We start from the raw sequence: 13,794 nt of genomic DNA, 5'->3' as shown, positions 1-13,794 counted from the left end.
GGCAGATGCTTAACAACTGAGCCACCCAGTCGCCCCTAAAATTCAGTGTTTTTTATGATTGTATGAAATCATACGATGTGTGCCATTTTGCATCTGGCTTCTTTCACCTAGCATAACGTTTTCAAGATTCATTCTTGTTGTAGCATGCATCAATATTTTATTCTTTTCTATGGCCAAATAAAATTACATTGTACTTTTAGGCCACATTTTCTTTATTCATTCTTCAGTTTATGGTTATTCAGGTTTTTTCCATTTTGGACTATGAATAATGCTGCTATGAACACACATGTACAAGTTTTTGTGAGGACATATGCTTTCTCTTCTCTTGAGGCTATACCTCAGAGTAGAATCTCTGGGTCATCTGATAACTACATATTTAATTATTTAAAGAACATCTGAACTATTTTCCCAAGTGCCTGTGCCATTTTATATTCCCTCTATTAGTGTATAAAAGTTCTAATTTCTCCACAACCTTGTCAACACTTATTCTTTTTTTTAAACCTTTCATTTTCTTTTTAAAGATTTTATTTATTTATTTGACAGAGAGAGAGAGATCACAAGTAGGCAGAGAGGCAGGCAGGGGGGTGGGGGTGAGGAAGCAGACTCCCTACCGAGCAGAAATTCTGATGTGGGGCTCGATCCCAGGACCCCGAGATTATGACCTGAGCCAAAGGCAGAGGCTTAACCTTCTGAGCCACCCAGGTGCCCTCAACACTTATTCTTGTCCATCTTTTTTTATTATAGCAATCCTAGTGAGTGTGAAGTAGTATCTCACTGTGTGTTGTTTTTTTTTCCCCAAAAAGTCTTCACATCACTTCATTCAAACTTTATCCAAAAATGTAGAAGTATTAAAAATGTGTAGTCCTGAGCTTCAGATGCTGACCTCTGATTTCATAAGCAAGTGGGGAAAAGAGGGTCAGGATAGAAATTCAGAGTTCCTCCCACTCCAAGAAGGCTAGGGCCTACACCACTGGCTCTTGGCAGGCAGGATGGGACACAGCTCAGCTTCCTCCTCTTCACTCTGTTCTTCACTCTCTTCTTCCCCAGAAATGTCATTGCTTATAGCAACAATCTCGTGCTAGCCTCTGATTTGCCCAGGGCCAGAACCTGACTACAGACGCAGGATTACAGGTGGCTGGAGTTGTAAATCATCCAAATTGAGCATGAGTTAGCAGGACAACTTGAGGTTGGCCACAGGGACTATCAATCTACTGGTGGTCATGGTTCTTGGCCACGACTTCTATCATTCTTTGCATCACATTATGCTCCTCTTTGGCCCCCTCGGTGAGGCAGAGCATGGTCAAAGCCAGCAAGTGTTCTGCATCACCCTCTTTCTCTACCTTGAAGGTGAAAGAATGGGTGTGGCTGGACACCTTGCAGCTGAAGGAAAAACTATCCACAATGACTAGAGCAGGGACTCGCAGACCACCCTCCACCAGCTCTCCTGATTCAAGAATGCTAAGGCAGCAGCTGTGCCGGTGGCCATGCTACAGTCTCACTGTGGTTTCGATTTATAGTTCCCTGATGACTAATGATGGTAAGCATGTGCTTGTTGGCCATTTGTATATCTTCCTTGGAGAAATGTCTATTCAATCCTTTGCATCTGTTTTAATTCATTTAATTGGTTTTGTGTGTTAAATTATAAGTGTTCTTTATTTACTCTGGGCACAAGTCCCTATCAGATATATTATTTGCAAATATTTTTTCCCCTTATGTGACTTGTATTTTCGTTTTCTTAATAGCATCTGTTGAAGCATGAAAGTTTTTAATTTTGATGAAGTCTAATTATTTTTTCTTTAATGCTTATGCTTTTGGTGTGATATCTAAGAAGACTTTGCCTTACTCAAGGTTTTTTTTCCCCTCCAGAGATTTTATTTATTTACTTGACAGACAGAGATCACAAGTAGGCAGAGAGGTAGACAGAGAGAGAGGAGGAAGCAGGCTCCCCACTGAGCAGAGAACCCGATGTGGGGCTCGATCCCAGGACCCTGGGATCATGACCTGAGCCGAAAGCAGAGGCTTTAACCCACTGAGTCACCCAGGTGCCCCTCAAGGTTTTACTCCTTTGTTTTCTTCCAAGAGTTTTATAGTTTTTGCTCTTACATTTAGGCCTATAATCCCTTTTGAATAGGTCTGTCTTTTTTTTTTTTTTTTTTTTTGCATGTGGATGTCTAGTTAACTCAGCACCATTTGTTGAAAAGACTATTCTGTCTCTCATTAAATTGTCTTGGCACTCATGTCAAAAATCAATTAACCATGAGATCATACTCATCTGTGATTTCTAATATACAACTTACAGCCCTGAACTTCGCAGTTTCCTAGTTCGAATTCCGACTTCCATCATATTTAACCTGACTTGATCTTTTAAGTCTGCCACTAGCGTACTATGCTGATCCTTTATACCACCAAGCTCTGGGACTCCCCACGTTTACTCCTCTCCATCCCCAAAGTTTTATGTCTCTCTCTGGTATATATGTGGACAAAAGGAGCAGAGATGGATGAACTCTGGTGGTGTAATAAGGTTTAAATATGGTTTTCAAGTGTAGCAAATGGGTGGAGGGCTAAGCAGGAAATAGTTATAGAATTAAAATAAAAATATGTACACCATGAATGATAGTAGTTGGAGACTTCACCAACCCATGTTTAATAATTGTGGTGGTAGTGTATTTGCTGAGAGATGAATTATTACTCTGAGTCCAATAACTTGGAACAAAGAGAGGCCTGAAGGGGCTGTACCACCAGGGACTGCTGAGAAGGGCAGGTGCAGAAATGGAGCCCCAAGTCCGGGTGGACTCTTAATCTTATTTTCATAGGATGCACAGTATATGGATGCAAAGACAAAACAACTCAAGAAAGCAATTATGTGAGGGGCCTCAAGGAACATGACTATCAATATATGTTCTAGTGAGGCATTAACTAGGGGCTGCAGGAAATGGGAAAGTTGACCTCAGTAATCCCAACTATCTTATTCACCATTGTTGTTATTTTCAGCATGTACTGTTTGCAGTATGTAATGATGGGAGAATGGTTAGCTTTTGCCGTACACATACAGCTTTTGCCATATATGTGTGTTTCTGTTATTATTGTTTCTTTTACTCACTGAAGTCTTGCTATCCCACAAATAATGGCTAGAAAAAATAGAAGATCAACAACATGGAAGATATGAACAACACTATAAGCCAGCTAGAAAAAGCATCTTTAGATCACTCCATGCAATGACAGTAGATGCCCATTCTTTTGAAGTGCACACAGAACACTCTCCAAGATAGACCATATGCATGGTCATATAAAGACTCAATAAACTTAAAAGGATCGAAGTCTAAAAAGTATGTTCTCACCACAAAGAAATTAAATTAGAAACCAAGAACAAAAATAATTTGTGAAACTCAAATGTTTGGAAATGAAGTAACACACTTTTAAATAACAAATGGATCAAAGAAGAAATCACAAAGGAAATCAGAAAATACTTTGAGATGAAAGAAAGTGAAGACACAATATACCAAAACTTAGAGGATGCAGTGAAGGACTGATTAAAGAGAAATTTATAGCTCTGAATACCTATATAAAAAGATCTCAGATCAGTAACTTAACCTTCCACCTCAAGGAACTAGAAAAAAAAAAGGCAAATTAAACCGGAAGAAAGCAGAAGCAAGGAAATAATAAAGATTAGAGACAACATTAATGGAATAGAAAATACAAAACCAATAAAGAAAATGAACAAGACCAAAAATTGGTTGTTAAAAGAGATCAACAAAATGGACAAGCTTTTAACCAGACTGAGCAAGGGAAAAAGAGAGAAGACTCAAATTACTAAACCAGGTATGAAAGAGAGAATGCTACTTCCAACTATCCAGAAATAAAAAAAATTATGAACAAATATTATGAACATCTGTATGCCAACACATTAGACAGCATCGATGAAATGGAAAAATTCCTAGAAAGACACAAATTATCAACACTGATTCAAGAAGAAATTGAAAAATTTGAGTAGAGGTGTCACAAGTAAAGAGATTGAATTAGTAGTTTTAAAATTTTACACAAAGAAAAACCCGTTCCCAGATAAACTTACTATTGTATTCTACCAAACATTTAAAGAAGAATTAATACTATTTCTTCACAAACTCTTCCAAAAAGTAGAAGGGAAGGGAACATTATCCAACTTATTTTATCAGGCTAATATTAACCTGATACCAAAACCAAGGATATGACAATAAAACAAACAGGTCACTATCCCTTATGAATATAGACACAAAAATCCTTAACAAAATACCAGCAAACTGGACCCAGCAACATATAAAAAGGATTAGATACCATGATGAAGTGGGGCTTGTCCCAGAAGCACAAGGTTGCTTTAACATCAATCAATGTAATATAACATACTGATCGAATAATGGACAAAACCACATGATCATTTCAATAAATGCAGAAAAAGTATTGGATAAAATACACCTCTTCATAATAACAAGTCTCAACAAACTAAAAGTAGAAGGGAACTTCCTCTTTCTCATAAAGGGCATCCTTAAAAATTCGCAGGTGACATCATACTTAATTAATACTGAATGCTTTCTCCTTAAGATCAGAAACAAAACAATGGTATCCACTCTTCCTACTTCCTTTCAACTTTGTACTTGAGGGTCTAGTCACAGCAATTAGATAAGAAAAAAAGAAATAAAAGGCATCTGGATTAGAAAGGAGGAAGTAAAACCATTTTGATTTTTACATGAACCAATCTTGTATATATAAAATCCTAAGGAATATATACACAAAAAACTATTAGAATAAAGAGGTTCAGTAAGGCTGCCAGGAACAATTTATACATAAATTAATTATATTTTCATATATTAACAATGAACCAAAAGAATATAACAAATAATTAAATACTTAGGAATAAATTTAACAAAAAAGTGTAAAGTTTACACTCTTTAAGCTATAAAATACTGTTGAAAGGAAGGAAAGAAAATGTAAATAAATGGAAAATCATCCTGTGTTCATAATTCAAAAAGCTAAATATCATTATATGGAGATACTCCCCAAGTTGATCTATAGATTTAATGCAATCCCCATGAAAATCCAAAGTGGTTTCTTTACAGAAATTTGTAAGTTAATCCTAAAATTCATTTGGAAATTCAAGGTCCCCATAATAGTCTAATCAATATTAAAAAAAGAACCAAGTTGAAGGCATCATTCTTTCTGATTTCAAAGCTTACCACAAAGATACAGTAATCAAAAGTGTAATATTGGCATGAAGACAGACACAGAGATCAATGGCATAGAGTTGGAGTCCATAAATAAAGCCTCACATTTATGGTCAATTGCTTTTCAAGAAAGGTACCAAGTTAATTCCATAGGGAAAGAACAGTCTTTAACAAATGGTGCCAAAACAACTGGATATTCACGTGAAAAATAAAAAAGATATTAGACTACTCCCTCACTCCATATACAAAAAATTAATTCAAAATGTATCATTAACTTAAATATAAGAACTAAAACTATAGAACACTTAGATGAAATATAGGAGTAACTCTTCATGAAATTGGGTTCAGCAAAGATTTCTTAGATATGATACCAAAAGCATGAGAACAGCAACAACAACGGATTAATTAGATGTCTTCAAAAGGAAAAACTTTTGTGCTTCAAAGAACACAAGCAAAAAAGTGAAAAGATAATTCACTGAATTGGAGAAAATATTTGCAAATCATATATCTAATGAGGGACTTGCACCCAGAATATATAAAGAATTATTATAATTCAATAATAAAAAGATGACCCAGTTTTTAAAAATGTGCACCAGGAAGATAGTTCTGATATTTCTTTTTTTTTTTTTTTAAGATTTTATTTATTTGACAGAGAGAGACACAGCAAGACAGGGAACACAAGCTGGGAGAGTGGGAGAAGGAGAAGCAGGCTACCTGCGGAGCAGGGAGTCCTATATGGGGCTCAATCCCATGACCTGAGCCGAAGGCAGACACTTAATGACTGAGCCACCCAGGTGCCTCAGTTCTGATATTTCTGATACATATTTCTGATACACATTTCTCCAAGAAGATATTTCATGCACAAGGATCTGAATACACATTTCTCCAAGAATGGCCAATCAACATATGAAAAAGGCTTAACATCATTCAACTTCAGGGAAATGCAAGTCAAAAGCACAGTGAGATACCAATTCACATTCACTGGGATGGCCATAATTAAACAGATGGACAAGAAGAAGTGTTGGTGAAGATGTGGAGAAAGTGGGACGGTCATGTACTGTTGGTGGGAATGTAAACTGTTTCAACTGCTTTGGAAAATGTCTTACAGTTTCTCAAAAGGTTAAACATAGAGCTACCACAGGCCCTGGCAATTCCACTCCACTTTATGCATTTATTTTCTTTAATAAATATACAAAGAATATCAGATCAATAAGTACTTTATAAATATTGTCATTTTCCATGACAATCTGTTAAGGTGGATACTATCATTATCCTTATATTACATACGAGAAAATTGAGATCCAATGTTAAATAACTTGCCTGAAGTCACACAACTGGTAAGTCATGAGGTTAGAATTTGAACCAAGGTATCTGACTCGAGTCCATACTTTTAACCATAAAGTTCATTGTCTCCATATAAAAATAAATATTTGAAATATTTGTGTAATATAAAAGTCTCTTTATACAAGACACAGTCTTCTTGACAGACTTCTTGATAGATTGTCCCTTGCACATAATAATAAACCACTGCTAAAAAGCTATTTAATTTTATCTTAGAGAAAAACAAAGCTAACATTAATATAGTGTTACTATGTGTCAAATGCTTAAAATTTTGTTCAAATTGTTACATAAACACTTCCAGATAGATTCTGTTACTGTCCCCATTTTGTAGAGGTCCAGAGGAGTTAAGCAATTTACCCAAGATCACGCAGCTAATAAATGTCAGACCTGGGATATAAACACAGTGTCCACGTTTTTAACCACTATGAAGTATGTCTCTTGATAAAATATGTTGGGCTTAAAGGAGTACTAATAATTTATACCCTTCTTTCCCATCTGAGCTTACAGGACTCAAAGGATGAGATAAAAATATCAGCTTTGTTATTGCTAAAGCTGTTTGGAGAATGAAGCTTAGGCGGGTTATCTGCTTGTGGTAGGCCTCTCCCATGGAAACTCAAAGCTCTCTGTAGGCAGATACGGGCGGGGAGGGGGGGTGGCGGAGGGGAGGGAGGAAGGAGGTACAGAGTTGCACCTGCCCAGTTTTTTCTCCCAATCTCACCCACTAGGTAACTCTGAGTACAGGCTGGACGGAACCAGGAGAGTGACCATAGGCAATCAGGAGAGATGGGAAATAAGTATCCTGCCTCCAGCCAAACTGTAGACAAGTTGTTCAAATGTAAACTAAAAATGTCCTTTAAAAAGAGTAAGCCATGGCATTTGGGAAGCTTTCTTTACTTAGAATTGAAGCAATACAGTGAAAAGAACCCTGGTTTAGGCATTAGGAGACCTGGTAGCCCAACCCAGCTCTACCTCTGTGACCATGGGCATTACATTTCATTTCATTCCTCTGAGCAAGTAATTAATTACTTCATCTAAAATTCTGCTAATAAAATATACTTCATGAGAACAGTTTAAAAACAAAACAAAGCAGGGGCACATGGGTGGTTCAGTCAGTTAGGCATCTGACTCTTGATTTCAGCTCAGACCATGATCTCAGGGTCATGAAATCAAGCCCCACATCCAGCTCCCTGCTGGGCAGGAAGTCCGCTTGGGATTCTCTTTCTTCCTCTCCCTCTGCACCCCCCCTCACCACCTGCACACACACTCTCTCAAATAAATAAATAAATCTTTAAAAAGAAAACCTAAACCCAACCCAAAACAAAATGAAACTCTCCATTTCCAAAAAATTAAGAAAATTCTTTCTTAAGTGATTTCCTTCCTCTGGATTTATTTTTCTAAGCTTACCAACCTATGCCATTAATTTCTATTATCATATATATTAAATGGAATTCATGGGGTCCTAGGTGTTTTTTCCTTCCTACTCCACTTCTTTTCTTATGCCCTGTTATTCTTCTTCCCATGCTTTCTGCTCGAGGAAACTGTTCATGTTGTCTCTTAGGTTTACTTCATATTTATATATTATAACCTCTTTCAATCTATACATTCTCCAATAAAGCAACAAAGGGAGGAGGAAGGAGGAGGGAAGGAAGAAAGGAGGAAGGAAAAGGAGGAAGGAAAGTGGGAAGGAAAGAGGGAAAAAAGGAAGGAGGGAAGGAGAGAGGGAAGGAAGGAAGGGAAAAAAGGAAAAAAATTAAAGATACTTTGCATTCATTTTAAAAAATGCTTTTTCTTCATTTTTTAAGTATAAAGTAAATTGTACTCATCATTTGTATATATTTATTTGTTTGTCTAATTATTTATTCAAAGTCTCTTTCTTGTCATCTAAACTATAAACTTCATGAGGGCAAAAATTTCAATGGTTTGTTCAATTTTGCATGCCTATAACTTGCCTGGTGTTGAGCATAAAAGTGAGTAGTTAAAAAATGTTCAATAATCATTTTAAAGAAACCCAAACTGTATGGATTTTTCACTGTAAAAAAGTGATGATCTTGGGGTGCCTGGGTGGCTCTGTTGCTTAAGCAACCAACTCTTGGTTTCAGCTCAGGTCATGATCTCATGGGTCATGGGATTGAGCCCCACAATTGGGCTCTGCCCTCAGTGGGGAGCCTGCTCAAGATTCTTTCCCTAGGCTCCTCCCCCGACTTGTTCTCTCTCTCTCTCTCAAATAAATAAATAAATAGATCTTTTAAAAAAGACTTTGGGAATTAAAAAAAAAAGTGATGGTCTTCATCAATTGTGAGAATATGATAATTTTTCTCATATTTTTTTCTAGGTGAGCATGCAACCTTTTCCCTCTGGCCCTAATGTAGCAAGTTGATTTAGTAAAATAAACAACCAACTCAACCAAAAAATACAAAACCATTGTTTTAAATGCATTGATTATTAAATTGATTGATCAGCATAGCAAGTCAGTTCATCAATAGTGCCATGGAACACAGAAGAGAGCTTAATGAAAATGTTTTATCCAAGCCCAGCAACACAACGAGGTCTAGTTACACATGGCCAGTGAATCTGTCTATTCAGGGGCATCCATAGACATTTGAAACAGAAGGAGCAATTTGGATCATCTTAACCTGGCAAAGATGAAAAAGATGCATCTTTTTGGTGTCCAGCTTTTTCAAACCTTACAGTTTATTCCTCTGAGATAGTCAGCATTTGTTATACTTGAGAAAACTACGAAAGGTAATAAAAAAACTAAGCACTGTCATTGTCTCTTTTTTCTCTCCATATAGGTGTAAACATCCCAAGAAGCTCTTGTATTGAAAAGGCTTGATACACATTTGGCAATTAACAACAGGTAAAGGAACTTCTTTTCCCCCTAATTTTTCTGGGGGCAAATATCCGTAGTTCCCTCTGGAACTTCCCCTCTGGAAGTTCCCTAAAACTGGCAGTTGCTATGGGCTGGGATTTTCAGTCCTGGCAGTATTTCCACATTTGTTCTATTAATAAGGCTGTTATTTTTTTGTTCTTGATGTTTGAGAGAGAGGTTAAGTCTTTAACTAACAAAGACATTTTTTCTCCCAAACTTCGAGCAGATTCTTTGCATCGTTTCTTTCCTTGCTGGTCCTTCTTGAAGTGTAAGCAATGCCTTACATAATGGTGCAAACATTTGGTCAAAGCTAAGGAACCCTTAGTTAAAGCCACATTTCCATACCTGTGATGATATCACAGCAAACCAATGCATCTCAAAACTTCCATAGGCATCAATAAGCCCCTTTTCCAGTTTTTCACCACCAGGGAGGAAAATGGATACGTGAGGAGGTGATAACTATGGTGGAAAGAAGACACAGAATGTGTGTGTGTGTGTGTGTGTGTGTGTGTGTGTGTACATGCTTCTGTAGTTGGGTAGTAGGTGCTCAATAGGAATCTGTTATTTTTCTTCTTATTCCTACCATCCTTATTATTGTTTTATTAGTCGCATGTGAAACAATGTCTTCTTTCTAAAAGAATACAGTAAAGCTGAAAGCCTTGGATCACGCAAGTCAAGGGTAATATTGGCCCTAGGCTACAGTGATTGATAGGTTGACTCCTTAATCCACCTCTTTTTTCTATGTCAATAACTAAGTATCTGCCAATATAATGGAGAAAATATGCAAGCAAATATGGTAAGTATTCCTCATGACAGCTGAGGACATCTGGGTCCTCCATCAAAATTCGACCTCAAACTCTTGGAGTTTGACCTGAAAACAGAAAAATGCAAAGTTTAGATTAGATGAATAATTGTATACTTGTTTCTAAAAAGTTCCAGGCTTAACAAACAATTGTTGCAAATATAGTCTAATCACCAGATTCTGCTTCATTTGTTCCTCATACAAGAGAAAGATGCTTTAAGCAATAGCTTTTTAAAATGTTTTCTCATCAAAAAAGAAAGCCCAGAAATGGCTTATTTATTAGCTTTCAGCCTACAGTGAAATCACAACTGAGGGAAGGAGAAAAGGCTAACTTTCTCTTCCATTAAAATGAGATACAAAATAGTTAAATGATGAACACTAAACTTACTTATTTTTTAATTTTTCTCTTCTATTTTTATAACTGATTCATGCTAGTTCATTCCTCTAATTAAGTGAAATAATGTAATTTCTCAGTCATAATATAAATAGCTAAAGCAAAAAAATAAGTAATTCATCTTTCCATGATCAGCTATTACCAGATAAGAGTAGGTTTAAAAATATGTGTATTAACACTTGAATAATAACAATAACAATAACAATAATAATAATAAATATAATCTCTTCTACAGTGTTAATTATAATGGAGACCAAATTGAATTTCATGTATTCTAGTCCTGCACATTGCACACAGCAGCTGTGCTGATTCTTTTAAAATTTATAGTAATAAAATTCCATCCTCAAGTTAGATGATCTTGCCCTGCATTTCATGAGTGCTCTGCTCTTGGGAATGGAAAGAAGTGTGCTGTTAAATATGGAAGTCTAGAATTGAGATAAAAATTATATTCTCAAATTTCCACTTATTTTGAGAGCTTTGATTGGGAGCTGGGCTATAACAGATTACAACAAAATATTTTCACTTAACTGTCTTCTTTCATTTATTTTTTAAAAAGGCATTACCCCAAATACATTGAGATTAAACAACATATGTTTAAATCACACATGAGTCAAAGAAACCTCAGAAAAATTTTAAAATATTTTTAATTAAATAAAAATGAAAACACAATTTATCAAAAATTGTGGGATGTGGCAAAAGCAGTGCTTCTTTTTTAATATATGTATTTAATATATGCACATATTAAAAAAAATCTAAAATCAGTAATCTAAATGTCCACCTGCTTCTCCCTCTCCAGCTCCCCTGTGCTTGTGTTCTCTCTCTTGCTATCTCTCTCTGTCATAAAAAAATAAATAAAGTTTATATGGAGAAGCAAAAGACCTAAAACATCTAACTCAATACTGAAGAACAAAGTTGGAGGGCTGCCATTACCCAACTTCAAAACTTACTATAGAACTGCAGAAATCAAGACAGTGTGGTATTGGCAAGAGAATATACAAATAGATCTATGGAACAGAATAAAGAGCCTAGGAATAGGTACATACAAATTGGGTCAACTGATATTGATAGAGGAACAGAGGCAATACAATGGAATGAAGATAGTCCTCAACAAATGGTTCTAGAATTGCACATCCACATGTAAAACAATGAATCTAGACGTAGCCCTTACATTGTTCCCAACAATTAACTCAAAATGCATTATAGACCTAAATGTAAAATGCAAAACTATAAAACTCCTAGAAGAGGAAACCTAGATTCTTAGAGGAAACATAAGAGAAAACCCAGATTACTTTGGGTATGTTGATGACTTTTTAGATATAACACCAAAGATAGGATCTGTGAAAGAAATTGTTGACAAGCTAAACTTTATTTAAAAAAAATGCTGGGGCACCTAGGTGGCTCAGTCAGTTAAGCCTCTGACTCTTGGTTTCAGCTCAGGTAATGATCTTGGAGTAGTGAGAACAAGCCCTGCATTGGGCTCTGTGCTCAGCAAGGTGTCTGTTTAAGATTTTCTCCCTCCCTCTCCCTCTGCCTCCCCACCTCAAATCAATCAATCAATCAATCTTTAAGAAAATAAGCTGAAGTTTATTAAAATTAAAAATTTCTGAGTGACATCACCAAGATGTTGACATAGGTTGTTCCTGACTTCCCTCCCTGTCACAAGAAGGAGAGATAACAAGTTTTCAAGAACAAGACACCACTGAGGGAATTATAGTACATGGTGGTGAGGTTGAAGCACAAGCCAGCATCACAGAAACCAAAACAGACTGTGTTAGAAGGGTAAAATGTGTGGCTATATATTGACCACATTTCCCCTCCCTCAGAGTAGTGCAGCACAGTGCATAGAGGTCCCTCCTAAGCCTCCAGTTTCTGTAGGAAAAGGGAACACAGGGGGACAACCAGCCTCCACCCCCAGCCTTGTGGGTTCTTAGCAATAGCTGCTATTCTGATCTTGTACCATAGGGATTGCAGGGAAATGTATGGGGCTCAACCACTGGGCATCTGACTGTGACAGAGAAAGGGGAAGGGGATTAAAACAACCAGCACATGGAACTTGGCCAAGTTCATATCTGCGGTGCCCAAAGTAGTAAGCCTAACTAGTGGCATTGCTCTTCTGCAGAACCAAGTCAGAGACACATTCTGACAAGGAACTTCATAGGATGAGATCTGCCAGATTTGGATCCTCAAATGAAGAGTTTTGCCCACACCCAAGTGAGAAGCTGAGTCACAGTCCCACCCTCTGTGGAGAGGGTCTTCTGGTTCTTCTGACCAGAAGAGCTGGTGACAACTCCTGGAAGCTGTGCAGTCCAGAATCACTCAAGCCAAGAAGTGGGCAGGAAGAGCTGATAGTTTGTAGAAGAAAGCCAGGGGCCTTGTTCAATCAGGAAGCATGGCGTATTGGTCAGCTTGAGTTGAGACAACAAACATAAAGCTTTACCAGCCTTAGAATGACTTCTCCCACTGCACCTGGGCAGGGAATCTAATTTATAGCCTTCTTCATCACTGAATAGAGCCTTCAGCCTGACTGACCAGGGAACCTAACCAGAGCATATGGGAAGCTTCATAATCCATTCAACAGGCTTATATACGGTAACACTTAAACAGAGAGCACAGCCAGTGGCTTCCTCTACCTGCAGAGCAAAACTGGTGGCCTCACCTGACCAGGGAATATAGTGAGGCCAGTAGCTCTGGCCTAATTTGGGTCCCCAAACAATAAGCTGTATAGGCCCTGAGTCTTATCCTACTGTGCTGCCAGTATAGGGAAACTAATTCATAACCCCATTATTGAATATAGTACCCAGTCCCAATCATCTAGTAAGCTTTACTGGAGAATCTAGGCAACTGTGAAGCTAATTCTACATCTTCACTTAGTTACAGAACCAAGTCAGGAGTCCTATCTAACTGTTCTCAGTCAGTGGCACACCCCATTTCTGTCCTCAGAGATCAAATACTTGTCTTGCTCACAGATAGGCCATAATAGCAGTCCCAAGGACATTACCAGAAGACACACCCAGAAACCCAAACTGAGCTAACTGGTGAACTGTCTCTGCCAAAGGAAACCTTTAAAGTCTGGGAGAGGATCCTGATTATTCAAGTGTACAGGTATCAATGTAAGGAATAAAGGATCATGAAAAACCAATTAAATATGACACCACCAAAGGAAACTAATAAAGCTCCAATGACTGCTCTTAAA

General features: G+C 37.3%; 1 pseudogene across 1 annotated transcript; it reads right to left on the bottom strand.

Annotated features, from left to right (window-relative positions):
- Positions 1-955: 955 nt before the first annotated feature.
- LOC308337548 (nucleoplasmin-3-like) lies at positions 956-1,486 on the bottom strand (annotated as a pseudogene). The gene has a single exon. The product of its transcript is annotated as a nucleoplasmin-3-like (transcript).
- Between the last annotated feature and the right edge of the window lie 12,308 nt (positions 1,487-13,794).

The sequence above is a fragment of the Martes martes genome (genome assembly GCF_963455335.1).
Source record: "Martes martes genome assembly, chromosome: X".
Lineage (NCBI taxonomy): Eukaryota > Metazoa > Chordata > Mammalia > Carnivora > Mustelidae > Martes > Martes martes.
The sequence above is the reverse complement of the archived record's forward strand: the minus strand, read 5'-3'. Positions and strand labels throughout refer to the sequence as shown.